A 23,688-nucleotide genomic window follows, 5' to 3' on the forward strand; every position below is an offset into this window, starting at 1 on the left:
TTGTAAAAAATCCAAATAAGCATCATGTATAATTAGTTGCTGGTTTGGCTTAATGACAGTTTTAGGTAAATAGCAGGTCATTCTTTAATTTTAAAACCTCCCAAAATCTCTCTTATGCTGTATCAATTAATGATTTTTTCAAAAAATAAAATAAAATGTAGTTTTGTATTAAAGAGCTCATATTTTTAAAAGATCTCTTTTTATTCTGATTATTTATTAATTTAACAGTATAGAGGCTAATTTGAATGTTAAGTTTTGGTACTAAATTATGACTTTCCATGCAGAACCCTCCTTGAGCCAGTTGTAGGTGTTCACATTCTCTAACCTAGTGACAGCATTCTCTAACCTAGTGGTGTTTCTCTGTTTTCCAGACAGCAGCATGTGGATTAGAAGTATGATTTTCTATACCAAGTCATTTTCTCATAGATGGATCATGTTCTATAATAAAATTGGTACCATTTAGTAAAAACTTCAGATGCTCTAATATGACTGGGAGCACCACACACACTCTTAAAAGGAAAGGAAAACATTGAACTACAGACTATTTCTGACAAATAAAAAGTTTGGTTTTTAGATGAGGGAAACTTTTCATCATACATCAATTAACATTTGACAGAAGACAAAAGTAGCTTCTGAATTGTCCATCTTTGCCATAGACAAGTGTAGTTCTTTCCCCTAGCACTGGCCACGCAGCTAGAAGATGAGGCCATCAGCAACTATAAAGAAATGGAAGCTTAATCTGAATATGAGTAAATGCAATATGGTTCATGGTTCAGGGGAACTTGCTTGTGAACTACTATGCACAATATCTGTCTACAACATATATATGACAAGTGTCCATGTGGTAGCTACTCTATGCAGCAGCCATAATATTTGTAACTGGCTCGCCATGAGACAGGAATAGGAGGAATAGTGAGACTGGGCTGATCCATGTGGTCCCGTGTCGCTTGAACATAAGAGAAGCCATGTTGGATCAGGCCAATGGCCCATCCAGTCCATGTCACACAATGGCCAAAAAACCCACAAGTGCCATCAGGAGGTTCACAAGGGCTAGAAGCCCTTCCACTTTGCCCCCACCCCCACCCAAGCACCAAGAATACAGAGCATCACTACCACTAGCACAGGCTAACCCTCCCTTTTTTTCTTTTAAAACCCATAACTGGCTGGTCATAGATCCTCAAACACACCCTGGTCTGACATTTGTCTGGCTGCAATATTATAGCCCTTTGCACAAATTATTACTAATATTTAAAGATAAAATATGTTTATGGACAAAATAATATACAAATGCGAACAATGGTTCATATTTCTTTACCAGATCATCTGTGGTAACATACCAAAACGCCACACGGTAGATATTTAACCAACTTACTATCAGGTTAATAGCTAGAAGTCTATATGAATCATGCCCCCCTCCCCCACCTGCCACTACAATCTGAAGTTGGTGCTTATCAGAACAGGCCATGATTTCCTTGTAGATGTGTTTAGGAGGGGGGTAAAATGAGTAAAGCAGTCCACCGTACTCCAATGTCTTTTCTGAATGGGCTTTTAATGAAAATTTCTAAGGGTCTGATGCTTCACTGCTGAAACCCATCATGCACAGCATGCACTAATTTGGGTTCAACGTTCCTCTACAGTTCAGAACTAGAACAATAGCATTACACTAGTAGCCAGACTGGATTGTGGTCCTGTGCTTTCAGCATCACTTCCACCCAGGACTCTAAGAACATTTAAGTTTAGGAACACTTGCCTATCTTGGAATGTTTGATATGTCTTTTCTTAGTACAAGAAGCTTTGTCACCATAAGAAGGACATTTTACAAGCTGTAGATTGCTTCAGCAAAAGAAAAAATACTGAAAAGCAACAGAACAAACGTCTTGAGGATAGTGTACAATATTGATCTTCAGTTTAGTAAAAGGACATTTCAGAAGCATCAGACAATGTCTCATCTGTTTAATGACTGCACTTGTTTCCTTTCTGTATCATTCTTGGACATGAGCCAACCTACAAAGGACTTGCTCTGGGTGCTTTCTGTTATTTTTGTCACACTGCATGTGGATCAAAGAGTTAATAAAACCTCCCTGTTCTAAAAGGTCATTTCCAAACTAAATGCAGCAATTCAAAGTGGGAAAAGGAATGAGTGCCAAGGAGATGTTTAATGAAGTAACATTCTAGCTGTATCCTTTCAAGAACATTTGCAGAATTGTTTGATTGCTTTAGAGTACACAGGAAACAATAAACCTACACAGCACTAACAGGGTCTCTGATGGTTACATTTTGCTGAAAGGCTGCCAAACTATTTGGAATTATAAGTACAGTATAGCTGAGGTTGAATTATCTCATACAGTAGAAATTTCACCACATGTTCTGCATAGCAGAATAGCTTGGGGGTGGGGGGGGGAGAGAATCCATTTTGTGGCTTAAATACTCAAATACAATTAACCTGCCTATTCATGTTGAGCATTATACAACTATTTAAATAGCATTAAGCATACTTCTTGGGGCACATTCTCACGATACCATTATCCCACAATACATGGCTGCCATAAGGCTGCACTGAAATTAGCTCCTGCTGCAACTGATGGAGCTTGCTGTGATCACACAATGCATTTTTCATGAGCTTATTTTAGTTGAGCAAGCAGGCTAATGCACCACAAGCCAGTGCAATGTAAGAGAGCATGCAGGAGACCAGGGTTCAGGTCCCCACTCAGCCACAAAGATGACCTTAGCCCACTTATTGTCTCTCACCCTATCTCATGGGGATACTGTGAGCATATTGATAGAACTCTCTATCAGGGGCAGTGATGCTCTGTATTCTTGGTGCTGGGGGAGTGGGCAACAGTGGGAGGGCTTCTAGTGTCCTGGCCCCACTGATGGACCTTCTGATGGTGCCTCTTTTTTTAGCCATTGTGTGACACAGACTGTTGGACTGGATGGGTCATTGGTCTGTTCCAACATGGCTTCTCTTTTGTTTTCATGAGGTTAAAAATGGGGGACACTACCTTGAGATCATTGGGGTAAAGGTGGGACGGTACTGTGATAAGTAAGAAAGCATCCCTTGATAGCCTCCATGCACATAAGACATCGGATATGTAGGTCATATGCAGTTCATATGCATATACTGGGTAAAGTTCATATTTTGCTGTTAGTGAATAGGCATCATCTTCCCATGGAGCATCCAGTTTTATTTTCTTGCTCAAATCTAATGTCAACTGTTGCACATTTATTCCAGTTGCATACCTTGCTCACTCCCCCTTCTCTGCTGGCCTTCAAGTGTGCATAATGAAGTCTAGATAACCAGCTTTAGATAACCAGCTTAGATTCTGTTGCTCACTGTGGTTGCCCTGTGTCAGTATTACAGTAGGCCACTGGTCACATGCCCAAGTCAATGTCTCCTTACAGGAATGCTATTTAAACCTTTTGAGCTACTGCAGGCAAGGATATAATACTGGTCCTTTTTCTCCACTTTGCACACAAGGATAGTAAGGATCAGTTTCATGGGGTTTTGGGGGGGAGTGGAAGGAGAATAGGGCTCTGACAAGAAACCAGCTCTGCATCTAAGCACGACAGAAGACTTGGCAATGTGAAAGCAAGTGGCTGAAGTTGTGTTAGATTTTTGCTTTGCTGTACAGGCAACAGTGTAAAGGTAGCATTATAGATAACATTATAGTCAAGAGCAGGGGTGGCCAAACTTGCTTAATGTATGAGCCACCTAGAACGTCAGTGTTTGAGAGCCACAAGATATGAATGTCAGATGTTGGAGGGAGGGAGGCTTGGCTTGGAGAAGTGATTTTTAAAAAAAAATGCTTCTCCAGGCCAGCTGATGGGGTGGGGGGTGGGCCTTGAGAGTCCATTTATATTGTCCACTGATTCAAAAACAGGTACTTTTTTCACCTTCTACCATAGTGAAAGCCTGTCAAGAAGAGGTCAGTCCTTTGAGGTCTAAAGATCATCAATGCCTTCTTCAAAAGTCCAGAGGGAAAGAGAAAAAGGAAATATTTCAGAGTATACTGAAAGATGAACATGCCTTTACCTATGCCAAGAACATAAATTGAGTTTAATTCTGCATTTCCTCTGTTTGCAATGATGTGTTGTGAAAGAGCAATACACATCCTTCAAGGAAAACAATGTATGTTCTTACACAAAAAGACACAAATGAGATGTGAAGGATGGATTCAAAGGCATTTGCCCTCTAATTTTCTAATTATGATGGAAATTGTCAGAGGGTCATTTCATACAATGCAGCCCCAATTCATCCCCCAAATGTGCACTCAAGAAGGAACTGCAGCCAAATTTGGTTTTCTACAAAGAATACTGAGTGATATAGCAAGGCCTTTTTAGTTTCAGCACCATAGAATTAGGATTCATAGAATCATAGAGTTGGAAGGTACCTCCACAGTCATTTAGTCCAACCCCCTGCACAATACAGGAAATTCATAGAACTCCCACCCACAAATAGATCCCCAGTGTCCCCTGCTCCATGCCCAGAAGATGGTAAAAACTTCCAGAATCCATTGCCAAACTGGCTCAAAGAAAAATTGCTGACTGATCCCAAGGTGACAATCAGGATTTCCTTGGGCATGTACATAAGTGCCACAAGAACTGAGCATTGATGCAACCCTTCCCACCCTCCTTCTCATGATCTGCCTAATTCACAGAATCAGCATTGCTGTCAGATGGCCATCTAGCCTCTGCATAAAAACTTCCAAAGATGGGGAGCTCACCACCTCCCAAGGAAGCCTTCATCAGGAAGTTCTTTCTAATGTTTAGCTGGAAACTCTTTTCATTTAATTTCAACCCATTGGTTCTGGTCCAACCTTCTGGGGGCAACAGAAAACAATGGTGCACATCCCGCAAAGGTACATACACCCAAGTCCTCTCAAAGGGCAAAGTCACTTGAACATGGGGATTATAATATATGGGAGTCCAGATCTTATTTTGGAGATCAGAGCTTTCAAACCCTCCACAGTGTTTTTGGTTGAATTCATGAATAAGGAACTGGGAATAAGGAACCAACTTCAGCCTCCTAGAATTCAGGAAATTATTTCAACATAAAATACTTCTCATCAGCCTAATGGGAAGCAAATACAATCTCCTCCTTCTCTGCCATCCAGACCACAACAATAGGCCCTTTTGGTTATCTCCTTTTTGATAGAAAAGGAAATAAGCGCTTGTCAAACTGAAACACTAGTTTAAGTCAGTAGTAGCATTTCATTCAAGGGAGCAGAGGCAGCTGTATGAGAGCATAGTCTGAAGAGAAAATGATGAACTAAACCATATTTACACAAGTATTTGAAATAACAGCTCTCAGTCATGCAGCATCCCCCACCCCTCAATTGCATGTTGAGTTTGATTGGCTCATGGCTAAATATCTTCTGGTTAGATGTGAAATTTACTGAATTTGGCCACTTTTTTTTTACAATGCTAAAACATCTGTTTCTGAAATAAAGGGGAAAGGTTAAAATGTTCTCAAATTCTGGGAGGGGAAGCCCAAAAATTCCATTATATTTTAATTCTGGCATCTCATATTAACTGATGAGTTTTACAGAAATTGTCATAATTGTGTGGGGGGGGGCTTTAATGACTTGCATGTAAAATATCTTTGGTGGCGGGAGATCAAAGCAGAGCTGTCTGCCGCAAGATGATAATTCAGGTAAACACAGGCAATAGTCAATATGCAAATAGTCCATGGTGGCAGATTCTGCTTCCATTTAAGGCTTATTTGGCTTGCTGAAGCTACAACAAGTTCAAATCAATTCCATACTTGCTGAAACATAAAAATAAAAAATAAACAACATACCTCTCAGACAACTCTTTGTTTTTAAAAGAGAACAAGGAAGCATGGACTGCATAGATTTCCAAGGTTTCATTATCTTCAGCATTTCTAGCAAGTTCAGTGATCAGGAGGAAAAAAAACTTGGAGGAAATATGCCTTGGCATTATTATTTGAGAAAAAAAATCAAGGGTTAATTAAAACAACAGCAGAAAGTAGTAGCCCTACTGCCAGATGCTTTTTCTGTGCATAATGTGTAATGCAGAAAATTAACCTGCTCTCACTAACTAAACTACTGATAGTTATTATAGGTGCATGTGAACTTTTAATGCACTGGAAGTTCAACATACAGCTAATTTGTATCTCTGGCTCAGGGTAGAGTTTTTGGCGACCCCATGACATTTCACTGAAAAAGCAGCAAGGTCAGGGAGAAACTCTGCTCAAGAACTTGGAGAGTTGCTGCTAGCCAGAGGAGACAATAAATGCATCATGGACCAACCGTCCAACTCTGTTTAAAGCAGCTTCATTTGAGGCAGACAATCTCAGAATGGAGTACTGTACACTTCATTATTCAAATAGGCCAGTATGTACAATATACAGAGATCTGTTACCATGGAAGCAACCCTCCCCCCCCCCCCCCCGCCTCATCCTTCCATGTATTCTAGGAAGGAAAAAGGCACTTAATGTTTACAGCAGGGATTCGTCTGATTGTCTGGAGAGCATCCATACCCATGCCCCCCAACTCACAATTCAATCATAGTGGTTCATGTTATCAACAGAGAACCAGTGTTGAGCAGTGATAAGAGAGTTGGATTAGAATGGAGGAGAATTTGATTCAAATCCCCATGCAGCTACATAGCTCAATAGCTGACTGAGGCTATCTCTTAGTGTTAGCGACCTCACAGGGTTGTTGTGAGGGTAAAATAGGACAAAGAAGAACCATCATGGGTTCCTTGGGAAATGGGTTGGATAAAAATGTGCTAGAATAATAAAATTTGATACTTGATGTGGAATCCATTATACAAATTTCTATTTTAAAATAAGATACTTTTGTGTGCAAAGCTGTGTTAAAACAATTATAATTACTTTTTTAATTCTGCTGTCAAGGCAACCCCACAGAGTTTCCAAGGCAAGAGATAGACAGAGGTGGTTTGCCATTTCCTGCCTCTGAGTAGCAGCCTTGGACTTCCTTGGTGGTTTCTCATCCAAGTACTAACCAGGACCAACCCTGTAACTTCCAAGTTCTGACAAGATCAGGCTAGTCATGACTATATACCGTCAGGGCTATAATTTCATAGCACAGATACCTTTTTAAAATTATTTTTAACCCTCACTTCCTTCAAGGAACTTAAGATGATGTACATGATGTATTCTCACAGCAACAACCCTGTGAGAAAGGTACAGCTAAGAGAATGACTGGTCCAGTATAACCCTGTGACCTTCATGGCTGAGTCAGAATTTGGACCCAGGTTTTACCAGTCCAATACTCTAGCCTTTGTACTACACACACTGTTACAGATACAGCACTTTCATAGTGTTTGAACCATGTCACATGCACATTAACGATCTGTTGCCTTTATGGTACCTTTTTGTAATGTAAGCACATCAGCTATGTTCACTGGCTTTTTCCTCAGCAAAGAATGAGTATCTTCTGCATCTAATCACTAAGGATAAACACATGAAGCTGTTCATACTGATTTGTTCTATCAAGATCAGTATTGTCTATTCAGATTGGCAGCAGCTCTCTATGATCTCAGGAAGAGGTCTTTTACCTACCGCTTGGTCCTTTGAACTAAAGATGCTGGGAACTGAATATAGGATCTTCTGCATGCAGAACCAGGCTTGATGACCAAGGTAAGGGAGGAGGAGTGGGGGGGTTGTCAGAGAAGGGGAAAAGGCAGAAATGGGGAGGGAATATGTTTTCAGGGGAGAGGGAGGTAGATGGAGAAGAGGTGGGGGAAAGACAGAAGGGGTAAGTTGACAAATAAGGAGAGATGGAGAAAAAGGGGAAAGAAATTGAGAGAGCATAGGTTGACAGAGAAGTGGAAGTAGGGCTGCCACATCCCCCCTTCATCATGGTGAGCAGATTTTGGGGGCATTCTGCAGGTGGGTGAGATGTTGCACATGGCACCCCTGATGTGATGGCATCACCTGGAAGTGATGTCATTGTGTTGGCCATGTTGGAGGTGACACCCTGATTTGGGGGCAAAATTCCACTTTTCTTGGCTTCAAAACCTTAGAGTTTGCCCAAAAAACAGAGAATTGCCACACAACATCCCTGTCATGATGATATCACCTGGAAGTGATATCATCATGTCAGGGACATCATGAGACAACCTTTTTGTTTGAGGTTAGGGCTTTCCCTGCCAGCCAGTTGGCCAGTGGTGGGCCAAAGCCCCCAAAAGCTGGGGAACCTCTGCCAGGACCTGGGGGCTGGCAACCCTAAGGGGAGGAGAGAAAGAGGGAGAAAAATAGAGAGTGGATAGGTTGACAAATAAGGGGAAGGAGAGAAAGGGCAAGAGACTGACAAAGAAGGGGAGGGGGAAGAGTGAGAAGATTGTTAGGTTGAAAGCTGCTATGTGAGTGGCCAGGAGAACCACTGCTGCTGCCATTACCATGAAATAACAACAAATAAACACTGTGCCACAATAATACAAAAATTGTAACATGAATTAATAAACAATTTATATCTCAAGACTGTCTCAGTCTCTTATGTTCAAAAGTTCAAAATACTCTGGATTTGTAAAAATATTTACTGGATAGTAAAAATATTGGACTTTTGAACATAAGAGACTGAGACAGTCTTGAGATATAAATTGTTTATTAATTCATGTTACAAATTTTCATATTATTGTGACATAGTGTTTATTCATTGATGCTTTAATCTGTACATTGTGGTTTCCTGGTGTGGATTGGTCAATTACCATAAAGCAAGCTGCCAGACACCAGATGGGAGGGAGAGTTGTTGCTGTTGTTGCGGGTGAGGAGGAAGCTGCTGGTGACCAGAAGGGTGATGGAGAGCAGAAAGACTGATGGAGTGGAGGACAGAAAGACAGAAAGTGACAGGCATCCTGTTTTACTATGTTTTTCACAGCCCTGAACCCTGATTTGGCAATTAAATAAATAAATAAATGAAATGGAGGAAAGCTAGAGTAAGAAAAGGGTTGGTGTGGGAAAGAAAGAGTGAGAGATTGAAAGAAGTGGGGGAAGTGAGGAAGGAAGCAAAGGTGGGGAGAATGAAATAGTCACTTCCATACATTTCTTGTGGGTCCCTACTTGTAAACATTTATAAACAACAATTAAAAATGTTAATTAAACAACACCAAATGAAACAAAAGGCAAAAAAATAACAGTACAGTGGTGTAAATGAATCTCCTTGTGGGAAAAATTCAACTTTGGTGCCGTCACTGAAAAGGCCCTTTCTTGTGTAGTCATATCAGAAGCAGGTTTCAATAGAACAGACATTTTTGAGTGTTCTTCCCATTCTCATAGATTGGACTCTCATACTCCAGAGATTCTGATGTCCAGATTTTAGACAGATAGCATTTCTATTCTATATTTCTATATACATTTAAAATCTAACTTTAAATTTCTATATACATTTAAAATCTAGTGGGCTGAAGTTGAATCCAACGAAGACAGAGGTCCTTTGCTTAGGTCGCGGTGCCCTGGGAAGGGAAATCCCCTTGCCGGTCTTTGACGGTGTGCTGCTGAAAGCAGCCCATAAGTTCAGGAGCTTGGGGGTTCTTCTGGAGCCTTCATTATCAACGGAGGCACAGATAGCGGCCGCTGCCAAGTCCACGTTCTTTCATCTTCGACGGGCGAAGCAGTTGGCCCCCTTCCTGGAGCGCCGTGACCTAGCAATGGTGATCCATGCTATGGTCACTTCGAGACTGGACTACTGCAACGCCCTCTACATGGGGCTGCCCTTGTGCCGAACTTGGAGGCTGCAGCTGGTGCAGAACGCGGCGGCTAGGCTGTTGCTGGGGCTCCCAAGGTGGGAGCACATACAGCCGGGGCTACGCGAACTGCACTGGCTGCCAGTGGTATACCGAGTTCGCTACAAAGTGCTGGTTATCACCTTTAAAGCCCTATATGGCCGAGGACCTGCCTACCTGAGGGACCGTCTCTCCCCATATGAGCCCCAGAGAGCACTGAGGTCAGCTGGAAAAAACCAGCTGAATGTCCCTGGGCCAAGGGAGGCCAGATTGAAGGCCACCCAGGATCAGGCCTTCTCTGTCGCAGCTCCACTGCTGTGGAATCAACTCCCAGAGGAGGTGCGGGCTCTATGATGCTTAGATCAATTCCGTAGGGCCTGTAAGACTCACCTTTTCAAGATAGCCTTCAACTATTGACAAGCTAGGAAGTGCCGCTGAAAATGCTTTTAGTTACTGAATTCTACTGAAGACCTAATGTTTATAGCACCATATTGTTAATGTTAATTTTAATAATCTGTAATTGTTTTAACCATGATTTTATAAGTATAACTGATGTATAATGTATTTTATGTTGTGAGTTGCCCTGAGCCTGCCTCGGCGGGGAGGGCGGGATAGAAATAAAAAATTATTATTATTATTATTATTATTATTATTATTATTATTATTATTATTATTATTATTATTATTATTATTATTATTATCTTGCAGAGAAGGCACAAGAAACACAAGTGAGCTTTTCCCTCCTTTCCTGGGATCCTCAGACAAGGGAGAAGAAGGAATGTCTAACTCTCTCTTTTAACAAAAATGGAGCACACAGTGGGGGAGGAGATATAACCTAATTTGAGACTATAATAATAGGCCTGCTGAATGAGACCAATGGTTCAGCTAGTCCAACATCTGTCTCACACAGTGGCCAACCAGTTTCTCTGGAGGGCCAACAACAGGGCATAGAGGCTGAGGCCTTCCCTGATATTGTTTCTTGGTTCTAGGATTCAGGTTTCCCTTCAGTCACCAAGGCTAGTAGTCATTGATAAACCTATCCTCCATGAATCTATAAAATCCCCTTTTAAAACTGTTTTTTCATGTGGCCATTACTACATCCTCTGGCAGTGATTTCCACATTTCAATCACATTCTGTATAAAGCAATATTTTCTTTTGTCCATCCTGAACCTACTGCCCATCAATTTCATTGGATGCCTTCAAGTTCTAATATTTTGGGAGAGGGAGAAAATCAACTCTCTCCACCCCTTGCATAATTATATGTCTCTACCATCTCCCCTCTTAGTTGTCTCTTTTCTAAACTGAAAAGTCCCAGATTCTTCAGCCTTTCTTATTAGGGAAGGTGCTCCAAAGCAATGAACCACAGTTCTACAGGACCCTGTGTTCTTCTTGCTAATCCTCCTATGCCTTTATTCTTCTTCATTTGTTCCCCTTCCTTATAACATCTTTGATTATCTCAACATACTATACAATTGGTTCCATAAAAGATCTGATGTTCCACTAACTCATAATCTGCCTTTTGAATTACTCTAGAACAGAATTCTGGACACAATTTGGTAAATCATACATTAAAGTTTGCATTATTTTCATGTGATCCTAGATCAGCACATTGCAATTAGCTCACTGAATCTGATTTCATGACAGCTTCTCTGCTGAGTGCTACTGAAGTGTAAGTAGATGTGATTCTATAACAACAACAACAACAACAACAACAACTTTTTATTTGTATCCCGCCCTCCCCGCAAGCAGGCTCAGGGCAGCTATATTCTACTATAGCTCCTCTCCAGATCTTACAAGTCTCCAACACACAGTAGGCTATATTCCTCTAGGACCTTTTTACTTCACAAAGAACACTTTCCTGAGGACTGCAGAGACCATACATATGCAGAATGTACATAAGCATGTTTTAGGGGCTAATCTTTTTTTAAAAATCAGCAAAAAATCATGAGACTATTGAAAAAGAGACATTATGTTTATGAAAAGTCTTTACCACCTTATTTCTGGCCTGCAAGAATAAGACTTAAATTTACCTCATCTATGCCTATTTCTGACCTACTGTATTCACTTTTCTGTCATGCCTTATATATCTTTCCACTTCAGAGAAATAGCAATAGTTTTGCCACCTAAGAATAGTATATTGGTACAAAGAAATACCAAATGTTCTAATACAGCTCCATTTAGAAAACAGACATAAAACTGAGGCTGTTAATGATAGAATGATAAATTGTACATAGCAGAAATTGAAAGAGAAATACACAAATTCTGAGACAGCTATATATTCATTATATGCATACAATGGAATATTTAATCATATTAATCATTGGAGTGACCTTGGATGCCTCCCTTTCCATGGAGGCCCAGATCACTATGGTTGCCAGGTCTGCCTTTTGTTATCTTCGGCAGATCAGGCAGCTAGCACTGTAAGCCAAAATGCCCTCAAAACGAGGTTGGAGAATTGACAGGTGGGCACCTGGCTTAAAAAGGATCTTTTAATCTATGTATACAGGATACATGTCCAGAAATTATTGCTTAAATTTACCAGGGATACTAATTAAGTAAAAACAATTAAAATTTATTCCAGAAAAATATAGACACACATACAAGATAATAAACTCATAAAACATACATACAGTCCTAAGAAAAATAGATATACAGAGACAACACAAGGATGGACAAACAGGGTGATAATTACCGATCGTAGTCTTCAAGGAAGGCTCCAATGGCGACGAACAAGGACTAGGAGGAGGGGACTCTCAACTGGCCAAGAATCGAGGATGTATCTAGACAGCGGAACTGGGGTACTGCTAGATGCACACCTGTGGGGAGCTGGGTCACAGGTTATAAGGACTACCTTGAGCCATTAGGGAATGGGAGGTACAGGGGCTGATGACAGTGGTCAGCTGGTACATGACCTCAGAAAAAGGGGAGGCTCTGCAGTGACCATAAAGGCTGACTTCTGCAGTAGCCAATAGCCAGTTAATTGGCGTTAGCTGATTGGATGCTCATAGCTAGCCAATGAGCAGACTTGGCCTGATTGGACTTCCAGGTAACAATGGGCCAAGGGGGAGGCTCCAGGATGACCATTAAGGGAAAGAATGAGAAAAATGATTAAGGTGGGGGGTACTTAAGTCTATCAAACTTATCTAAAGAGGTGACAATAGATGGCCAAATTGCTACCTAGGTAACACCCGGTCGATACAAAGAAACGTGACTCTGGGTGAAGATGTTCTTCCTCCTCTTCGATCTTCCACTGGCACCAGTCTTTGTCTTGAGTTCCGTTGGACAAAGGCTTAGGCAGTCTGACAGGATCCATGCCTAAGATGACTCTTATGCATAGGTGACATCTGTTGAGTACGTGAGCCTCCCGCTTCGCTGTGATGGAGTCTGGCACTGCAGGAAGACAGCTGCTGGTGGTGTTAGCCTCCCAAAATGGATTCTATGGTTGAGGCTGGAAGCCGCTTGCCTGGACAGTTCCTGGCACTGCACCTTCTTCCGCTTCCAAGGCCAAGATGGGGATCGCACGGAGTGACTGGAAACCATCTGTTTTCCTGGTTAGCACTCCTCCAGAGACATGGAGTGCTGCTGCAATGTTGTGGCTGTTAGTACTCATAAGTCCTTTCCAGTTTGGTAGACAAAACCCACTTTCTCCTGGCAGATGTTTGTGAGTTGAGTCTCCAGGCACCCTGGCAACCAAGCAGGTGACTACGATGTTCTGGAATTAGGGGTATTTTTCTCACAGCACCTTATCTATCCCCCCAGGACCTGGCTAGAGTGCTCCATGCAGCAGTCACTTCCAGACTAAACTACTGTAACTCGCTCTATGTGGGCTTACCCTTGAGACTGATCCAGAAACTGCAGCGGGTGCAAAATGCGGCGGCTCGCCTGCTGACTGCACCACCTTTACAGGTGAGCATTCGGCTGGCACTCCGTGGTCTGCACTGACTGTCCATCGAGTACTGGATCCGCTTCAAGGTTCTAGTGCTAACATTTAAAGCCTTACGTGACCTGGGACCAACATACCTGTGGGACCGTCTCTTTCCATATATGCCCAGGAGGTCGTTACGTTCAGCCTCCCAACAGCTGTTGACCGTCCCGAGCCCAAGAGATGCCCACCTCGCCTCAACTAGGGCCAGGGCTTTTTCAGTCCTGGCCCCAACCTGGTGGAATCAGCTCCCTATTGAGATCCAGGCACTGCCTGGCTTATTAAGAACATAAGAGAAGCCATGTTGGATCAGGCCAACGGCCCATCAAGTCCAACACTCTGTGTCACACAGTGGCAAAAAATTTTATATACACACATACACTGTGGCTAATAGCCACTGATGGACCTGTGCTCCATATTTTTATCTAAACCCCTCTTGAAGGTGGCTATACTTGTGGCTGCCACCACCTCCTGTGGCAGTGAATTCCACATGTTAATCACCCTTTGGGTGAAGAAGTACTTCCTTTTATCCGTTTTAACCTTTCTGCTCAGCAATTTCATCGAATGCCCCCGAGTTCTTGTATTGTGAGAAAGGGAGAAAAGTACTTCTTTCTCTACTTTCTCCATCCCATGCATTATCTTGTAAACCTCTATCATGTCACCCCGCAGTCGACGTTTCTCCAAGCTAAAGAGTCCCAAGCGTTTCAACCTTTCTTCATAGGGAAAGTGCTCCAGCCCTTTAATCATACTAGTTGCCCTTCTCTGGACTTTTTCCAATGCTATAATATCCTTTTTGAGGTGCGGCGACCAGAACTGCACACAGTACTCCAAATGAGACCGTACCATCGATTTATACAGTGGCATTATGATACTGGCTGATTTGTTTTCAATTCCCTTCCTAATAATTCCCAGCTTGGCGTTGGCCTTTTTTATTGCAGACGCACACTGTCTTGACATTTTCAGTGAGTTATCTACCACGACCCCAAGATCTCTCTCTTGATCAGTCTCTGCCAGTTCACACCCCATCAACTTGTATTTGTAGCTGGGATTCTGGGCCCCAATGTGCATTACTTTGCACTTGGCCACATTGAACCGCATCTGCCACATTGACGCCCACTCACCCAGCCTCAACAGATCCCTTTGGAGTTCCTCACAATCCTCTCTGGTTCTCACCACCCTGAACAATTTAGTGTCATCCGCAAACTTGGCCACTTCACTGCTCACTCCCAACTCTAAATCATTTATGAACAAGTTAAAGAGCATGGGACCCAGTACTGAGCCCTGCGGCACCCCACTGCTTACCGTCCTCCACTGTGAAGACTGCCCATTTATACTGACTCTCTGCTTCCTATTACTAAGCCAGTTTTTGATCCACAAGAGGACCTGTCCTTTTACTCCATGACTCTCAAGTTTTCTAAGGAGCCTTTGATGAGGAACTTTATCAAAAGCTTTCTGGAAGTCAAGGTAAACAACATCTATCGGGTCGCCTTTGTCTACATGTTTGTTCACCCCCTCAAAGAAATGTAACAGGTTAGTGAGGCAAGATCTTCCCTTGCAGAACCCATGCTGAGTCTTCCTCAATAACCCATGTTCATCAATGTGCCTACTAATTCTGTCCTTGATAATGGTTTCTACCAACTTTCCCGGTATTGAAGTCAGACTGACTGGCCTGTAATTTCCTGGATCTCCTCTGGAACCCTTTTTAAAGATGGGGGTGACATTTGCTACCTTCCAGTCCTCAGGAACGGAGGCAGATTTCAATGAAAGATTACAGATTTTTGTTAGAAGATCCACAAGTTCAACTTTGAGTTCTTTCAGAACTCTCGGATGTATGCCATCCGGACCCGGATTAGCTTTCTGTAGGGCCTATAAAACAGAGCTGTTCTGCCAGGCTTTTAGCTGAGGCTGCAGGCATCTCTTCTTGATCTGGTTGACCTCCCCGGCCAGCACTGTAATCTGTGCTCTGAATTGGAATAAAAACTGCCATCCCTATGAGATATAATGATGTGAGATGGCTAGGCTGGGCAATATGTGATGTCATTGTAATCTGAGTGCTGTTGAGTTGTCTGTTTTAAAATGTTTTAATTGTATTTTATTGTTTTATTATATGTTGTACTCTGCCCTGAGCCCTATGGGGAATGGGCAGAATAGAAATTTACTAAAATAAATAAATAATTAAGCAGGGGTGGGAATCATTCATGCCATCAATATTTTATGTTCAGTCCCAAGTTACTATCGCTAAGCAAAGTAAACTTTGCCCATAACAGCATAAATTAAGTATCAAATTAACTTACAGAGCTTTCAGATTTTCTGAAAAGAAATGCCCCCCAAAACAGTAACAAAAACTGTTAAGCAGGGCTTTTTTTGTAGCAGGAACTTCTTTTCATTTTAGGCCACACACCCCTGATGTAGCCAATCCTCCAAGAGTACAGGGCCTACCGTAAGCTCCAGGATGACTGACTACATCAGGGGTGTGTAGCCTAATATGCAAAAAAGTTCCTGCTACAAAAAAACCCCCCTGCTGTTAAAGCAGGCAAACCCAAAAAGTGTGGCAGGCAGCGTGGATGCTAGCTGTCTGCAAAGCTGCACAATGACTGACTGATCTGATGTCACAGAAGAATGGTTTTGTTTTTTTTTAAAGTTCTGGTTTCATTATAGAAGGAGCCCCATGGCACAGAGTGGTAAAGCTGCAGTACTGCAGTCTGAGCTCTCTGCTCATGACCTGAGTTAGATCCCGGTGGAAGCTGGGTTCACGTAGATGGCTCAAGGTTGACTCAGTCTTCTATCCTTCCAAGGTTGGTAAAATGAGTACCCAGCTTCCTGGGGGGAAAGTGTAAATGACAGGGGAACTAATGGCAAACCACCCCGTGAAAATGTCTGTTGTGAAAACGTCGTGATGCAACGTCATCCCAGAGTCAGAAACGACTTGTGCTTGCACAGGGGACTTACCTTTACCTTTTTTTCATTATTGAAGTGAAATAAAATTGATCTACATAATAATATTGTTAGTATAGATTTGCACTTTTGTAAACACAAATATTGTTGGACACTATTAGATATTTTAAAAGTTAGATATTTTGAACAGAGTTCAAAATGACTCTCACTTCACACCATAAATACATTAGTGAAACTCCATGTAAAAACAACAAAGTACACAAAGGGTGGGGAGGAAATCAGTAAAATTCCCAGTAAAATAACTAAGTCACCATAATCAAGAGGTAGAGGAATTGTTCTGAGGAAGGTATTCTATAATCTAGAGGGCACAAAAGTGATGGCTCTGTTTCTGGTTGAGATCTGCTTTTCTTCAAAAATTGAGGACACAGAGGAAAGCCCTCCAAAGCTGTCTTTAGGTATGAAAAATGTATATTTAATTTATTATTCACAGACAGGTTCTTTTCTCCATCCTTTGCATATCCACTCGGAACTTCTCATTTTACAAAATATCCAAATTAGAAAGTTAATTTAAATAACATTAATAGAAATTCACACACCTGAATTGCATGTTCTCAGAACTGTTAAAAGAGTCAATTTCAACTGGTGCTAAAGTGTTTATATTGGTTATCAATTAATGTGTAGGCTGCAGGGCTTTTTTTGAGCAGGAATACACAGGAATACATTCCAGCTGGCTTGGAATCGGGGGTGTGGCCTAATATGCAAATCTACAAAAAGCCCTGTGCAAAACAATGGTGATATCTAATAGGCAAATGAGTTCCTTCTGGGCTTTTTCTACAAAAAAAGCCCTGGTCGGCTCAATTTAAAATTCTGTTATTTTCTTTAACGTCCTATACCAGGGGTGTCAAACATGCAGCACAGGGGCTGAATTAGGCCCTCGGCAAGTCTGCTTTGTTCTCCCTCTCTCTTGATTCCTTCTGCATCACAGCTTGCTTTGTCAGGTTTGCTCAATCGTACAGGAGCTACAGAGCAAAAGCTCTATTTTCTCCATTGACTGAGGGTCCTCAGGAGGGAGGGAGGGAGAGCTCTCTCAATCACACAGCAGAGCTACTGAGCCAAGCCTGTTGGCTGAGGCTCCTCCCCCTCCCTCAATCACACAAGAGAAATAAGAAAGAAAGAAAGAAAGAAAGAAAGAAAGAAAGAAAGAAAGAAAGAAAGAAAGAAAGAAAGAAAGAAAGAAAGAAAGAAAGAAAGAAAGAAAGAAAGAAAGAAAGAAAGAAAGAAAGAAAGAAAGAAAATTGTATAGTGGGTTCAATGCATTGATGAGACGCAGCATAGGTGATAACAAGCTCTTTATTAAGTACAGCATAGTTGGTGGCTCCAGTATAAGACTAAGACTAGGCCAATGGAGCCAAACTTATATACATCTCTGGATTCCCACATTATAGGGTCATTCAAAGAGGCCAGGGCTTGTGACTGGTCCTGAATGGCAGAGATTTGGATCCTGCAGCCCATTGTTCCCAAGCTCAGCCTGTATGGCTCCAGTTAGCCAGGCAGGAACACCCAAAGTCTTCACTTGAGTCGAAAGGAAGGAAGGAAGGAAGGAAGGAAGGAAGGAAGGAAGGAAGGAAGGAAGGAAGGAAGGAAGGAAGGAAGGAAGGAAGGAAGACTGTGTTCTTTATAAAGTTTGTATTTCTGCTTCCTGGCATTGCAATTTATTTGTGTAAAACAGTTTTATTAAATTGCAATATATTGTTATAATATTCTTTTAAAAATTGATATGAAATTAACACCAATACATTACAATTTTTTTCCTCCTCCCCTCCTCCCTTTTCATGACCCCCGCCGGGGTTTACTTAAATTGCTAAAAAAAAAACCAAGGTAATTATATCAGTCCTAGAATCTTCATATTAAAAACCTTATAACAAATAAAAAAGAAAAAGTAAGTAAAGGAAAAATCAAACTCTATAAAATAATTATAGTCCATCCTCATTCTTGTCTTTTAACCCTTATCAAGAAAAAATACAATAACACAATAAAAAAAATGTTCCTTTTGCAATTTTAGTCCGTTATTTCACAGGATTTCAACTGTTGTCAAAAATCACTAAATGTCCCTTTACCTTCCAATATTTTTCCACATATTTTTGAAATTTCTCCCATTCCATTTTAAATTTCTCCAAGTCATAGTCTTTTAATATTCTTGTAAGTTTGTCCATTTCACTCCAAGACAACATTTTCAAAATCCAATCCCATTTTTCTGGTATTTTATCTTGCTTCCATAACTTTGCATATAATGTCCTTGTAGCTGAAAGCAGATACCACACAATCATTCTATCATGTTTCGGAAAACTTTCCATTTGTATTCCCAACAAGAAAATGTCTGGGGACCTCTTAATGTCATAACCTAAAATTTTTGACATTTCTTTCTGAATCATTTGCCAAAATTGTCTTGCCTTTTCACAAGTCCACCACATATGGTAGAAAGAACCTTCATGTTTTTTGCATTTCCAACAACTATCTGACACTTGATTGTTCATTTTTGCCAATTTCTTAGGTGTCATATACCACTTATATAACATTTTAAAGCAATTTTCTTTAATGTTATAACATGTCGATATTCTCATAGAGTTCTTCCATAGATACTCCCATGATTCCATTTGTATTTCTTTATTAATATTAATTGCCCATTTTATCATTTGAGATTTAACTACTTCATCTTCGATAGACCATTTCAATAACAGTTTATAAGTTCTTGAAATCAACTTTTTGTTATCCCGCAACAGCATTCTTTCCAATTCTCTTTGTTCTAGTCTTATGCCTTCATTTTTTATATCCTGTTCTACCAAACTCTTATTTTTATGCAATTGAAACCAATTATATCTATATTGTAATTCTTCAGCCGATTTTAGTTCCACCTTTCCTCCATGTATTTTTAGTAATTGTTTAAATGTTAACCGCATCTCTTCATCAGTATCTAAAGTATCTTTATTACTTCTGTTGGCACAATCCATAATGACTTTCTCTCATCTCCATATTTTCTATATTTTGACCAGGTATTTAACAAGTTTTTTCTTATATAATGATGTGAAAAAAATCCATCCATCTTGTTTTTCCCATAATACATATAAGCCCGCCAGCCAAAAATATTTCCATGACCTTCTAAAACCAATAGTTTCTTATTTAATAATGTCATCCATTCCTTAATCCACACCAAACATACTGCATCATGGTACAATTTTAAATTCGGCAATTGGAAACCTCCCCTTTCTTTTGCATCAGTTAGAATTTTCATTTTAATTCTTGGTTTTTTCCCGGCTCATACAAATTCTGAAATCTTCCTTTGCCATTTACTGAATTGTTTGTTATCCTTCACAATTGGAATGGTTTGAAATAGGAACATAATTCTTGGTAGAACATTCATTTTAATTGCAGCAATTCTGCCCAACATAGACAAGTTCAATTTATTCCATTTTATCAAAACTTCATCAATCTTATGCCAAAGCTTCTCATAGTTATTTTTATGCAAGTCTTATATTTTTCATAGTAATTTCCACACCTAGATATTTTACTTTTGCTGCAACCACACAGTCTGCTACTCTTTGTAATTCTTCCTGTTGGCTCTTTGTCATATGTTTGCATATTTTTTTTCTTTATTTATATAGAAACCTGTCAATTCTCCATATTCTTGTATCTTACGAAGTAGCAATGGTGTTACATATATGGGATTTTCATTGATAAACATTACATTGTCAGCAAATGCTCTGTACTTATAAGAAAAACCTTTTAATTTCAGTCCCTCTATTTACTTATCTTCTTGTATTTGCATAAGCAAAATCTCTAAAGTTATTATAAATATCAATGGAGATAGAGGGCAACCTTGTCTTGTTCCTTTACTAATTACCATTTTTTCCGTCAAATCTGCATTTATACAAAGTCTTGCTTGTTGTTCAGTATATATCGCCTTAACCATTCTTATAAAATCTTCTCCTAATTCCAATTTCTCCATCACTGCAAACATAAAGTCCCAATTCACATTATCAAAAGCCTTCTCTGCATCTGCAAAGAATAATGCCACTTCTTTTTCAGGGTGTTTCTCATAATATTCAACAATGTCTATAACAGTTCTAATGTTATCTCTAATTTGTCTCCTGGGAAGAAATTCTGCTTGCTCTTCTTTAATGAAATTGTTCAAATGCTGTTTGAGTCGTTCTGCTAGTATCCTAGCATATATTTTATAGTCATTATTAAGTAATGAAATTGGTCTATAATTTGTTACATTTGTAGTGTCTCTATCTTCTTTCGGTATCAACGAAATTACTGCTTCCTTCCATGTATTTGGTATTTTCCCATCAATCCTTATAATATTCATCAGCTTCTGAAGTTTTGGTATTAACGTCTCTATGAGGACTTTATAAAATTTTGCTGTAAAACTGCCTGGACCTGGTGCCTTTCCCAATTTCATTGAATTTATTGCTGCTTCAATTTCAATTTTTTTCAATTGGTTCATTTAAGACCTTTTCCATACTTTCTGTTAAGGGATTTACTTGAATTTTCTGTAAATATGCATCTCTTTTCCTTTTTTCCACCTTTTGTCCTTGAAGTAACTTAGCATAATATTTATAAAATTCCCTTTTAATTCTTGCTTGGTCAACAATTTCTTTGCCTCCCAATACAATTTTATTAATACATTTATTTTCCCTTTTTTTTTTCATTTGCCAAGCCAGGTATTTTCCAGGCTTTTTGCTCCTTCAAAGGATTTCTGCTGCAGTCTTGTAAGATTCCATTCTACCTCCTTATTTAACAAATGTCTCAATTGATTCTGCAATATTGTAATCTCCCTTATTAATTTCTTTTTTCCTGGTCTTTTTTTGAGTTCCTTTTCTTTTTTCCCAATCACTTTTTGAATGTCCAGCATTTGTTTCTCTTTGGCTTTTTTATCTTTGTTATTCATTGTAATTAAAATATCTCTCATTACTGCTTTGTACACGTCCCACACAGTTTGAAATTGGATGTCTTCTTTTTCATTTATCTGAAAGAAAGCTTTAGTTTCTTTTTCTAGAGACGCCACTGTCTCTGTTTTCTGTAGCAAATCTTCATTTATCCTCCATCTCCTAGTCTTTTTTTACATTTTTTGCTGACCACATTAATGGATTGTGGTCAGCCCCAACTTTAGGAAGAATCTATTTTTTTTGTCATAAGTTCAAGATTTTTTGTAGTCCATAGCATATCAATTCTTGAGAAAGAGTTGTGCCTAGCTGAAAAGAAGGTATAGTCACACACTTTAGGATTAAATTTCCTCCATATATCTTCCAAACTTTCTTGTTTCACTAAATCAAAAAATGACTTTGGTAATTTCCCTTCATTATTTCTTTTTCCAGATCTATCCAAAGTATTTATAACTGTTCCATTGAAGTCTCCCATTACCATTATTTGTTCATATGTCACTTAGTCTAATTGTTGCACAATATCTTTAAAGAGGGAGTCTTTTGCCCCATTTGGGGCATACAGTCCCAATAACAACGTCTTTTTGTCATTCAACATCACTTCCACTGCTAAATATCTTCCATTATTATCCTTAAAAATCAGTTTTGGATCTAATTCTTGATTAATATAGAAATCACTCCCCTTTTTCCTGCTTTATCTGCTTTATCAACTTCCAGTGTTTTTTCAAATTGTTTACTTAAGATCTTTCCCACCATATCTCTTGATATAAATCTTATTACCACATCTCTTGGTAACTTATTTTTCTTGGCATACAATGAATTGACCCTATATATGTAATCATAAAGATAGTTAGATTCATCAGGGTCCACCTCCAAAAACTCAGCAATGATTCTTATTATATATGTCCTTAAATCAGATCCTTCATTTTCAGGTACTCCTCTCAGACGTTTCTGGTTTTCCATTAACTTACAGTCTTGCAGAACTACTTTCTCCTGCAATTTTTTAATCATGGAATCTTGATCTTTCACTTTATTTTCAACCACATGCACTTTATTTAATGTTGCTTGTGAGTCTTTTCTGAGAGCCTCAATTTCTTTTTTAATTTCTGTCTTCACTTCTTCACTTGATTCAATGTCTTTTTTTAACTTTTTAATTAATTGCTTCTTGTTTTCAGTTATTAAGTCTTTCATCACTTTGACCAGTCTTGCCTCCATAGCATCCAGTTGTTCTTGTATTTTAGCCATTTTCCCTTCCTCAAGTGAGCTGGCCCTTGCACGTGTCAATTTTGGTCCCGGCTTGTGTTCAGACATTACTGTCTTCCCATTACATAAATAGGCTCTCAAGCTGATCTCTCCAAATTAAAATTAAACCACATGGTCTTGTAGATTAGGACATGCCCTTTTTAGTGAGCTCAAAATCACCATTCTGAGGGCTTCCTAACTCAAGATATTAATTTTTAAAGTTTTTTAAATACACAAAATGGCATCTCGATTTTTCTAGCCCTTTTGGAAAATTTCCCCCTTTACTCCAAAAGTCCACCAAAATTAGTTCCAATTATATAATCCAATATGTTTCACACTATAATCATAATATCTGCCAGCTCCACTGATTTTTAAAGTCCCGTTCTTTTTTATTAAATTTTTAAGTTTTTTGACCTTCCTTTAATGGTCGCTGAAATTTTTCTATGGCTTTAATGTCCTAGAGAAGGCCAGGAGGTTTGAAAATTCCCTTCTTCCAATGGCTCCTTCCTTCTTTTCTTGCCACGAGGTCACATTCTTCGATGGTTGAGAGATCTTGCAATACTTTTATGACACCACTTCCTGTGACGTCTTCCAGTTCAGCAACTCAGTGACGATGGGGTTTTTTTTTTACAGAAACCGCAAGTTTGGATCATGGAGAATTGAGCCGCTTCTCAAAGAGGAGCGGACCGGAGCCTCTGTCCTGGGCAGAGAAGGCGACCCCAATGCCTGCTGCCTACTTTTCTCAGTCAGGGAAAAGGCCAAGTCATGCTTAGGAAGATTCTGAGGGGATTTGCTTTGGCTGATGAGAAATCCCAGTGGGGTTCCTTTTAGGCTTTGAGCCAGTTTGGTGTAGTGGTTAAGTATGCAGACTCTTATCTGGAAGAACCGGGTTTGATTCCCCACTCCTCCACTTGCACCTGCTAGCATGGCCTTGGGTCAACCATAGCTCTGGCAGAGGTTGTCCTTGAAAGGGCAGC

Source organism: Heteronotia binoei, chromosome 4, assembly GCF_032191835.1.
Source record: "Heteronotia binoei isolate CCM8104 ecotype False Entrance Well chromosome 4, APGP_CSIRO_Hbin_v1, whole genome shotgun sequence".
Classification (NCBI taxonomy): domain Eukaryota; kingdom Metazoa; phylum Chordata; class Lepidosauria; order Squamata; family Gekkonidae; genus Heteronotia; species Heteronotia binoei.